At 44.7% G+C, this 10,967-nt stretch overlaps 1 pseudogene; it reads right to left on the bottom strand.

Moving 5' to 3' along the window:
• Positions 1-6,185: 6,185 nt before the first annotated feature.
• Positions 6,186-8,142, bottom strand: LOC134384076 (transcription elongation factor SPT6-like; annotated as a pseudogene).
• Positions 8,143-10,967: the final 2,825 nt, after the last annotated feature.

The following is a 10,967-nucleotide window of genomic DNA, read 5'->3' on the forward strand; positions in this document are numbered from 1 at the left end:
ACCTGATCTAATTATGAGGAACTATCAGATAAACCTAAATTGTGGATCTGTCTTGGTTTGTGCGGCTATAACAAAATATCTGAGACTGGGTAATTGGTAAAGACTAGAAATTAGTTTCTCACAGTTCTGGAGGCTGTGAAGTCCAAGAGCAAGGTGTTGGCAGGTTTGCTGTCTGGTGAAGGACCACTCCATTAATGATGTCTTCTCTCAGAAGCAACTTCACATTGCTGAAGGCCTGGGGGCAAAAGGGACGTACACTGTGTCCTCATATTGCAGAAGAGCAGCAGGGGGCCTACCAGGTTTCCTCCAGCCTTTTTATAAGGCACCAATTCATTCACGAGGGCAGAGTCCTCACAGCGTAATTACCTGCTGAAGGCCCCAACTCTTAATATCACCACAATGGGGATTAAGTTTCAACATGAATTTTGGAGGGGACACATTTAAACCATAGCAGGGACATTTGTAAAATAACTTGCCTGTTATCTTCAAAACTATTATGGTCATATAAGTCAATGAAAGACTGAGGAACTCTTCCAAACGAAAGATCAAAGAGACATGAAAACCAAATGCCACATGATTCCTTTTGCCACAAAGCACACTATTGGGACAATTATTGAAACCTGAATAAAGTCTGAAGATGAAATCTTAGTAATGTGCTGATGTATCAACAAATAAATTAGTGTTTCCCAATTTTGATGGTTATATCGTGGCTATGTAAGAGACTGTTCCTGTTTGTATAAAATACAAAGTACATGAGGGTGGTGATGTACCAGGTTGGCAATCTAAACTCGAATGTTTCAGGAAAAATAATTTTTTTGTATTGTTCTTGCAGCTCTTCTGTATGTTTGAATTATTTCTAAATTAGATTTCTCAAAACCCTAAACTTTACATTAAAAGTATCTAGAAGTTAACTTAAAGAATACAAAGAGCCTTAAGGTGAAATTTTAAATTTTTTATTAAAGGACGTAAAAGAAGACATAAATAGATACATATTCCATACTTATGGTTAATGCAACTCAACATCACAGAGTTGCTGGCTCTCCTCAAATTAATCTACAAATTCAGTACGATCTCAAGCAAAATTCTGGATGGCTTTTGTTTTAGAGAAACTCAATAAGCTTGTTGTAAATTATATATGGAAGCATAAAAGTCCACAAAGAGTGAAGTCAACTTTGAAAAGGAAGAACTAAGTGGAAGAAGTTGTCATGTCAGATATATAAATATAGAGGGATAGATAAATAGCTATATATGTAAATATATATAGGTAGATTTGATATCCACCTACCAGTGTTTGCAAAGGAGGCTCCATAAATCAAGGAAGGAAGGAGCAAGCTTTTCAGTAGATGGTGTTGGGACAACTGGCTCACTATATGAGGGAAAAAACCAAACTGCCTTCCTACTCTTGACCACCACAAAGGTAGATCTCAGGTGTATGAAAGACAAAGGCGTAGAATATTTTTGTGATCTAGAGATGGGGAAAATACCTCTTAAACTACACCCAAAAAGCATAAGCCATAAGGCAAGAAATGCTGGATTTGATTACATCAAAGATTTCTGTTGAGCAAAAGACCCCAGAGATAAAATTAACAGATCTCTGGGGTCTTTTGCTCAACAGAAATCTTTAACTAATGTATAAAAGATGCTTGTAGGGCTGGCCGGTTAGTTCATTTGGTTAGAGCATGGTGCTGAAAATACCAAGCCAGGGTCCAGGGTTTGATCCCTGTACAGGCTAGCTGCCAAAAACAAACAAACAAACATATTTGCAATGTCTAAAGCTGGCAAAGGATCAATACCTAGGCTATGCATGGAACTCCTACAAGTCAACAAGAAAAGGAACAGAAAACACAAGGAAAAAAATGAGCAAAGGATATGAACAGGTGATTCACAGAAGAGAAATCCAAACGACTAACAAAATGTGAAGAGACGCTCAGACGCATATGTGATCAGAGACAACACAAAGTAAAAAAACCAAACAGCAGTGAGATGCCATTTCACATGCACCAGGCTGGCAGAAATGGGAGGGTTGAATAATGCTGAGCATTGGCGAGGATTTAGGGAAACCCCCACCGGTGGGAATTGCTGGTGGACATGGAGACTGGTGCAGCCATTCTGGAGAACAACTTGGCAGTGCTTAAGTGAAATTAAGCATGCATGTACCTTGTGACCCAGAAAGCCCACTACTGAGTTGCTATCTGTACAGATTTTACAATGGTCCAAATTGCTCACTCCATATCCTTGTCATAGCCTCAGGATGGGCAGAGAGAATTTCTCCATCCTTATACTTTTTGAGCTTAACCATGTGACTTGCTTTGACCAATAGCGTGCTAGCAAGTGAGTCATGCAGAAGCCTGCAAAGTGCTTATGCACAGTTGGGCTTCCGCCACCATCATGTGAACACACCCTGAGTAGTCCCTAGTTGTTAGGAAGGCCTGCCTAACCACTAAGACCGAAAGAGGAGGAGAAAAAACATGAAGAGCCGCCATGCAGCACCATTTGAACACCTAGAGCCAACCGTGCCTAAAGCCAGAATTCCTCCTGGACTTTTCAGTTATGCAAAGTCCCTTATTTGCTTAAGTCCATTTGAGTTGGGCTTCTCTCTCACTTACAACAGAGTCCTGACTAGTTCATTTCTCTTACAGTAATTTTCAACTCTAAACTAACCGAGTTACCCATCATCCCTTAAACATTTGGTGTCTCTGCCCTTGCTCAAATTCAATTCAACTAATACTTTTGTGACAGTATACCGTGTAAAAAGTGGGGCATTCCAAAAATAGCGACTATCTGGCACATGCTCTCTTGTTCCCCCAATACCTTGCCTATGACAAATATGACTTAATTTCATCAATTCTTTCAAAGAACCAGCTTTTTAAAACATTGCTGATTTTCATTTCTGTTCTTATGTTTGTTATTTTTTTCTTTCTTGTTTTCATTGGGTTTGATTTGCTGTTGTCTTTTAGCTTCTTGAGATGTGAACTTTAATTATTAATTTTTAAGCCTTTCCCCTCTTCTAATACATGCATTTTAAAGCTGCTAGTTTCCGTCTAAACACTCCTTTAGCTGCACGCCACACGTTTTGGTAAATCATATCTTTATTCAGTTCAAAATGTTTTCTAATTTTCACTTTAATTTCTTCTTTTGTTTGATTTCAGGCATTTGGGGATATTCTATTTGGCTTTTTGTTATTGAATTCTAGTTTAGTTTCTTTTTTTTTTTTTTTTTTTTTTTTTTAAAAGATGACCGGTAAGGGGATCTTAACCCTTGACTTGGTGTTGTGAGCACCATGCTCAGCCAGTGAGCGAACCGGCCATCCGTATACGGGATCCGAACCCGGGGCCTTGGTGTTCTCAGCACCACACTCTCCCGAGTGAGCCACGGGCCGGCCCTAGTTTAGTTTCTTTATGGTCAAAGAACATAGTAGGAATAATTTCAATCTTTTGAAATGTGTTGGGTCTTTTTTAGGAGCTAGTATATGGTTGATGTTGATAAATGTTCCAAGTTCACTTGAAAAGATGTGAATTTTGAGTTCTCAGGTCAAATTTGTTAAGAAGACGTCGCTAATTGATCATGGCGCTTCTAATGTTATGTCCCGGAGACAGCCTCAGAATCCTCAGCACAGGGCTCTAAGCAGCCACTGTCAACTGGTAAGAGTAGGCACTCAATATGGAACCTATTTCCTGTCTAGTGTAGGGGTACGGGCCGGGTGTCAGATTGCCTGCATTCAGATCCCAGTTCTGCTACCGTCTAACTGTCTGTGTGATCTTGGGCAAGGTTACCTAACCTCTTTGATCCTTAGCTTCTTTGTCTGAAAAATGCTAATAATAGCTTTTCTGCTGCCTGTGGTTGTGAGGATTAAATGAGAATAAAGTGCTCAGCTAAGTGACTATCATCTAGTAAGCAAGATCTAGCCAGACACACAGGTCCTTGCCCACCTCTGCTCTTCATCTCCCTTTTCAGCCTAAGTCCGATCATCCCTTGAGGCCCAGGTAGAATCAACCCCTCCTATGGAAGCTGTTACTGCTGAATCTTTGCCTGTTCTTGTTGGTTTTGGCTGTTTGGCATCTGCATCCTCTTTCCTATTTTAGAGGATTCCTGTCCTCGGTAGTCATGTGGCAGGAGGCAGAACTGCCTCCCACTTTAGAAGAAAAATTCTCCAGATGTTTGTTTTCCCAACTTCCCGGGACAGCCTGGGCAGGGTCATGTGACCTTGGTTCTGCCAATCAGATGTTCCGGCTGCAGACTTTGCATTAGAAGCAGGGCCATGGGAGGTGGGGGTGGGAGACAGCAGCAGCTGGGCTGCAAGTGGCCTCCCATGCCAGTTGTGGGTCAGGATTGGCAGTACAGGTTGTGGCTTCAGGGCTATACCATTTCTCACCTAACCAGTTCTGTGGGTGACTTTGGTGGTTTCTTGGCTCTGAGGCCTCTGGGCCTGGTTCTCCCACCTACCAGTGCCCTGGGACTAACCTAATAATTTTCCACCAAGTTCTCTTGCTGCTTAAATCAGCCACAGCTGGTTTCTGTTGTAACAAAGACCCCCTCTGGTAGGTCCTTTGTCCTTTTTCTTTCTCACCTCTAAGGCTTCTGGGGTACCAAGAATCTGCCCACTCCCTGTATCCAGCAAGCTCTGGGTTTGAACATGGGCCATATCATTTTATGGCTCTTTCATATCTTCCCTACCGAAGACTTCTAGTCCCCTATGTAAAACTCCAGGGGTCAGAAGTGATTCAGAGTTCAGAATTTTTCATACTTTGGAAGGGTGGTCTGGTGCATATTCTGGGGCCAAGCCTGGTAATCAACTACATTAATATGTTCACAACCAATGGTTATTTCATTGAGACTGTAAATAGCTGGGCATCAGTTCAAGTCAGGTTTTGCCATCAAACGTGTTTTGGTGACAAACCTGCAAAAACACTTTGAGTTTTCAGAGCATTATGAATTTCAGATTGCACATAAGGGATTATGAGTCTGTAATAAAGCTAATGGCCAGTATTAGTGTATATTGAGCACTTACTATGTGACAGGAAGTGTGCTAAGTGTCAATCCTCACCTCTATGCTATGAGGTAGCTATGGTTTTTATGCCCATTTTATAGCTGAAGAAACTGAGCCTTAAGTTTGTTCTTAAGAGCAGAAACTATCCAACACTGGGAAGAGATTATTATTTTAACAGATGATGAAATGGAAGCTCAGAGAGGTGCAGCAATGTGCCTTAGGTCACAAATCAAGAAAGCAGCAGGATAGGATTTCGAGCCATCACGCAGTCTCCCTGTGAAAGAGGGCAACCCAGGGCCACTGGGGGTCCAGCCCAGCTCACGCCCCCTCTCTCCTGCTATCCAGAGCACTGCACTTCACCCCTGCCCTGCTCTGTCCCTAGTCTGGGTTTCAAGGAGCAGGCAATCAGGACAGAAAAGGCAAGCCAAGGAGAAACAATTGCTCCAGCAAATGTGCAAAAGATATGCAAATTCCTTTCCAAAACTCTCTCCCACAGGCAAATGTCTACGCCTGCACAGAGTGGTTATAAATATGCAAATGCCCAGGTGATTTCAGTTTATTGAATCCTGGGCTTGTCTCTTTTTGTCCACTTTGTCTTCTCTTCAAGTGTCTTTTGTGACAGTGGTTCCCAAACCTGCATAGTGTCAAAAGAAAAGACATAGGGACTGATGTAACATAGCCACATAAAGTCATTAAATAATTGCAACTCCTGGTGGCCTATCTCCATCTTTTCCAGAAGTTGAGGGCATTTTAACGCCGTGTAGGGGTACACTTAGCTTTATTAAATAGTCACAACACTTGTTCTTTTCTTCTTGCTGACAAGTTAAGCCCTCAGTTAACTCCAGAAGATGGCTTACCTCCATTTCAGACTGGAAATTCCTAAAGGCAAGAAGCCAGGCCAGTCTAATCTGCAGTCTCAGCCAATCTACCTCTCCCCTACCCTGTAGCAGTCCCAGCTGCCTGTTACAGACACTTGCTTTGTGCTAGGAACAGAGATGAGCCCATTCTATAAGCTGATAGGCAATCACTATTCATAGCCTTATTTAACAGACAAGAGACCTGTGGCTCAGAGAGGTTAAGTAACGGGACCAAGGTCACACAGCTAATTAAGTGATAGAGTAAGAATTTATTTATTTATTTATTTATTTACTTATTGAATGTCACTCCACGCCACTTTATGGACAGAAAAGGAGGGGCAGGGAGTGAGGCAGTGGGCGGCCAGGCCTCTTGCAGCCTCAGAGGTAACCAGGGTTCGAGGAGCAAGCCCCCTACTGATCCATCTCGTCCAGGAGTGAGGTGGCATCGTCAGCAATGGACATGGGGGTGCTTTCGATCATGGGGCTGGGGGAGGGCCGAGGTGTCAGCCGCTGCTTCTGTCTCCGCCGTTCTGCCTCCTTCTCCTGCAGCCACTGCTCTGCCATCTTACCCCTGTCGATGACTGCATGGCTGTTGGACTTTGGCTGCTGCTGCCATTGCCGGGAGCTGGAGGAAGGCCGGGACTGGGCCTGGGCAGATGGTGGGGTGGTGCTGGCCTGTAGCTGGTGGTACTGTGGTGTGGTGATGGGCTGGCTTGGGGTTGTGTTGGAGTAGCTGTGGGTCATGACTGGTGTGGCCACTGGCTGCTGGGCTGGTGTTGGGAACACATGGTAAGCGCTGCTGCCCCCTCCATTGCCGCCATAGCCATATTGACTGGAGGCCCACTGGGCTGGGGTGGCATTAGGGTTCTGTCCTTGGCCTGTCATGGCAGCAATGGCACTGAACATCTATAAAGTCATGTTCTGGGTCAGGGTGTTCACAGCCCGTGTCAGATCAGCAAGGTTGATGTTGGCTGGGGTAGCATTGATAGAGGCAGGTGGCCGAGTCCTGCTGCTGCTACTGGGGGTGACCCCTGGTACAGGAGTCTGGTAATGATCCTTAAACCACCTGAAAAGTCCATTCACAGTTGGGAAGATTTGGCCCCAGTACTGGAATCCTTCTGGAGTCACCGTTACATATTCTATCCTGGGTTTACCCCGGGGCTGGTATCCCAGTAGGAACTTGCCGGGCAGTTCCTTGCAGGCACAGATGAAATAAGGGATGAAGGTGGACTTCTCCTTCTTAGTTGTGGTGGGCAGCTCCTCTAATTTCTTGCGGTCCCCACCGCTGCAATCCTGGTAATACTTGTGGTTCAAAAGGTCCCGGGCAAAGGATGCCATGGGCTGGACGTAGCGGGCAACGATCTCATCCAAGTCTTCAAATTCCTCACTGTTCATCCACAGGGTGGCTCCCAGGCCGAAGGCATTTTCCTTGCCCCCCCACCCCCCACATCCACGTGCTGGTAGATGCCGTCACTGACTTTCCAGGTCACTGTCAGGCGATTCTCGCCCTTGCTGCTTGGGCAGATGATCACCTCACCCTGGTCCGTGGTTTCCATCCTCTTTTCTGCTTGCTTGAAGTTGATATTATGGAAGGATGGATGTGTGACCCCTCACTTGATGTATGTGGTCCGCTGCTGCTTCTTCTTCATGTCCTCCTCCTCCAAAGTCATAGCAGGCGTCCTTGGGCAGTTTCCACTCATTGTTGCTGTCCGTGAGGTCTGAGGTGCAGCAGGTCAGGTCTGCACCGAACTTCTCAGTATCAGTCTTCATGATGCGGCAGTGAACAGCCATTCCCACCTTCACTCGTTCCTCAGGCCGCTTTACCACTTTGTCACTGAGGAATTTGGTGGGAATGAAGCCAGTGACGCCATTGTCTAGCCGTGTTTTGACATCGATGGCCTGACCTGGGCGTGAACCGCTGTCAAAGTGGTTCCAGACCTCACTCAGTTCAGGGAAATTGTCCTGCTGACAGAAGGGGCACTGCCACAGTCCTGTCTCATCGTTGCGGATTGCCTGGTCATAGCTCTCACCCTGTGGACGCCTGTGGGCAATGCCAGTGACATTGCAGATGATAAGCTTTCCAATGTAGAAGGTCTCTGGTGTTCCTTTGGTTAACATATTGAAGATCTCGTCTGTGTTTGGAGAGCGGTAGGCTGTCGGGAGGTCCTTATACCTACAGCTCAGCGATAGAGCAAGAATGTAAACTTGAGTCTGTTTAGCTCCCGAATGACTCCCTGTAATGCCTCTCCAAGAAATGTGGACAGAGATACAAAGAGCATCATTACATGGTATGTGCATACCTCAATTTAGGGAGAGGACCCTAGGAACCATGTGTTGAACAAGAAGAACAGACTGTTGAGGCAAGATTCTGGAAGTTTCCAAAGAACTTGGATTCACATGGTGCTTGGGCCCGTGGAATGCATATTAGGAATTCTTCGCCACGGTATTACTGTCCCTTTGTTAGAAGAAAGGTACAATAAATACCTGTATATACTTCACCAAGATTTACCATTTGCTCACATTTTATCGCTTTTTGCTTCATCTCTCTCCATATACATCAGCACTGGCCAAGAGAAGTCTGTGATGATAGAAATATTTTAGACCCACACTGTCCAATCTTGTAGCCACTAGCCACATGTGGCTACCGAGCACTTAAAAATGGCTACTGGAACTGAGGAACCGAATGTTAAATATTATTTATTTTAATTAACTTAAACGTAAGCATAACTACATGTGGCTAGTGGCTAGTGTGCTGGACAGCACCGCTCTGTGTAAATACTTGTGTTGGTTGACCCACTTGCAAATATATTGCACACATCGTGACATTTCACCCTAAGTACTTCAGTTTATATTTCTTCAGAACAAGGACATCTTCCTACATAACCAAGGTACCCTTATCACACTCAAGAAGTTTTTTATGATAGTTTTTTTTTCAGATATAATTCACAGCTCATACAATTCACCCATTTAAAGAATACAATTCAAAGCTTCTGGATGGCTGGAGGCCGGCTCCCCCAGAGAGGTCCTGGAAGCTCTGTGTTCCTTCCCCTCTACCTCACCCTGTGCATTTCTTCATCTGTCTTCTTTGCAATATATTTTACAATAAATAAAAACTAAAATAAAAAAAGAATACAAATCTATGTTTTCTATACGTTCACAGAGTTGTAAAACCATCGCCACGATCAATTTGAGAACACTTTTATCGCCTAAGAAGAAGCCCGTGCTCACGCACAGCCTGTCATTCCCCATCTGCCCCCCAGCCCGAGGCAACCACCCCTCTGTGTTCCATCTTTATGGATTTGCCTATTCTGGACATTCCATATAAATGGAATCACACAATATGTGGTCCTTGGTGACTGGCTCCTTTCACTTTCTATAATGTTTTCAAGGCCCATTCATTTTGGAGCAGGTATCAGTATTTCATTTCTTTTTTAAAGTGAGGTAAAATTCACATAATACAAAATTCACCTTTCTAACCATTTTAAAGTGTATAATCCAGTGGCTTCCAGTACATTCACAATGTTGGGCAACTGTCTTAGTCCATTCCTGCTGCTTTAAAAAAACACCTTGGACTGGGATATTTATAAACAACAGAAATTTATTTCTCATGGTTTTGGAGGCTGCGACGTTCAAGATCAAGGTACCAACAGCTTCAGTGTCTGGTGAGGGCCTGTTCCTCATAGATGGTGCCTTCTCTGTGTCCTCACGCGGCAGAAGGGAGCTAACCAGCTCCTTCAGGTCTCTTTTGTAAGAGTACTAGTCCCATTCATGAGGCCAGAGCCTTCATGACCTAATCACCTCCCAAAGGCCCCTGTCTCTCAATACTGTCACACTGAGGATTAGGTTCCAACATATGAATTTTGGCAACACCAACTTTCAGACAATAACGTTCCGCCCTGGCCCCCAGATTCATGTCCTTCTCACATGCAAAATACTTTAATTCTATCTCAATAGCTCCCAAAGTCTTAACTTGTTCCAGCACCAACTCAAAAGTCTAAAGCCCAAAGTCTCATCTAAATCAAATATGGGTGAGACTCAAAGGTGGGATTCATCCTGGGAAGGCAAATTCCCCCCCAGCTGTGAGCCTGTAAAATCAAACAAGTTATGAGCTGCCAAAATACAGTGGTGGGACAGGCACAGGAGAGACATTTCCATTCCAAAAAGGAGAAACAGGAAAGAAGAAAGGGATAACAGGTCCCAACCAAATCTAAAACTGAACAAAGCAAACATTAAATCTTAAGACTCCAGAATAATCTTTGACTTGATGTCCTGTAGTCCAGACATACTGGGCTGGGGATTGGACTCTCAAAGCTCCAGGTAGCCTTGCTCCCATGGCTTTGCTAGGCGCAGCCCATGCTGTGCTGCTTACAGGCTGGAGTGCGGTTCCTGTGGCTCTCTCAGGCTGGACTTGCATGCTGTGGCTCTTCTTCTGGGGTCTCAGGGGTGGCCCTGCTCCCGTGGCTCCATTAGGCATTGCTGTACTGGAGGCTCTCCATGGTAGCCCCAACCAGGTGGCAGTCATCTGGAGATTCTCAAGCCTTAGGCTCCAGGTGGCTCCATCCTTTGAAATCTAGGTGGAGACAGCCATGCCCCCACAGCTTGTGGCTCTTTGGACGAGTGGAGATGGCACCATGTGGACTCTACCAAGGTTTACTGCCTGCACCTTAAAGAGGAGCAGACCAAGCTGCACCTAGGCCCACTTAAGTCACAGTTGGGCAGCCAAGGAGCTGGAATGCAGGGAGCAGAGCCTTGAAATCTTTCTGCCCCTAAGTACCTGGCATTCTGGGTCTGTGTTGGGAGAGGCTGTCCCATAGATCTCTGAAATGCCTTTGGGGTCATTCTTCCATTGCCTTGATGATAGCATCTGGCTTCCTTCTATCCACACTAATCTCCTTATCAAATGGTCGCTTGACCACACCCTTGGTGTTCCCTCCCAAACACCCTTTTTCGTTCTTCACCGCCTGGCCAGGCTGAAAATTTTCCAAATCTTTAAGTTCTGCTTCTCTTTTGATTATAAATTCTGTCTTTCATTTGTTTCTCTCTTTTACATTTTACTAGAAGCAGGCAAGAAAAGCCATGCTGCATCCTCAACACTTTGCTTAGAGATTTCTTCTGCCAAATAC

The sequence above is a fragment of the Cynocephalus volans genome, chromosome 8 (assembly GCF_027409185.1).
Source record: "Cynocephalus volans isolate mCynVol1 chromosome 8, mCynVol1.pri, whole genome shotgun sequence".
Classification (NCBI taxonomy): Eukaryota; Metazoa; Chordata; class Mammalia; order Dermoptera; family Cynocephalidae; genus Cynocephalus; species Cynocephalus volans.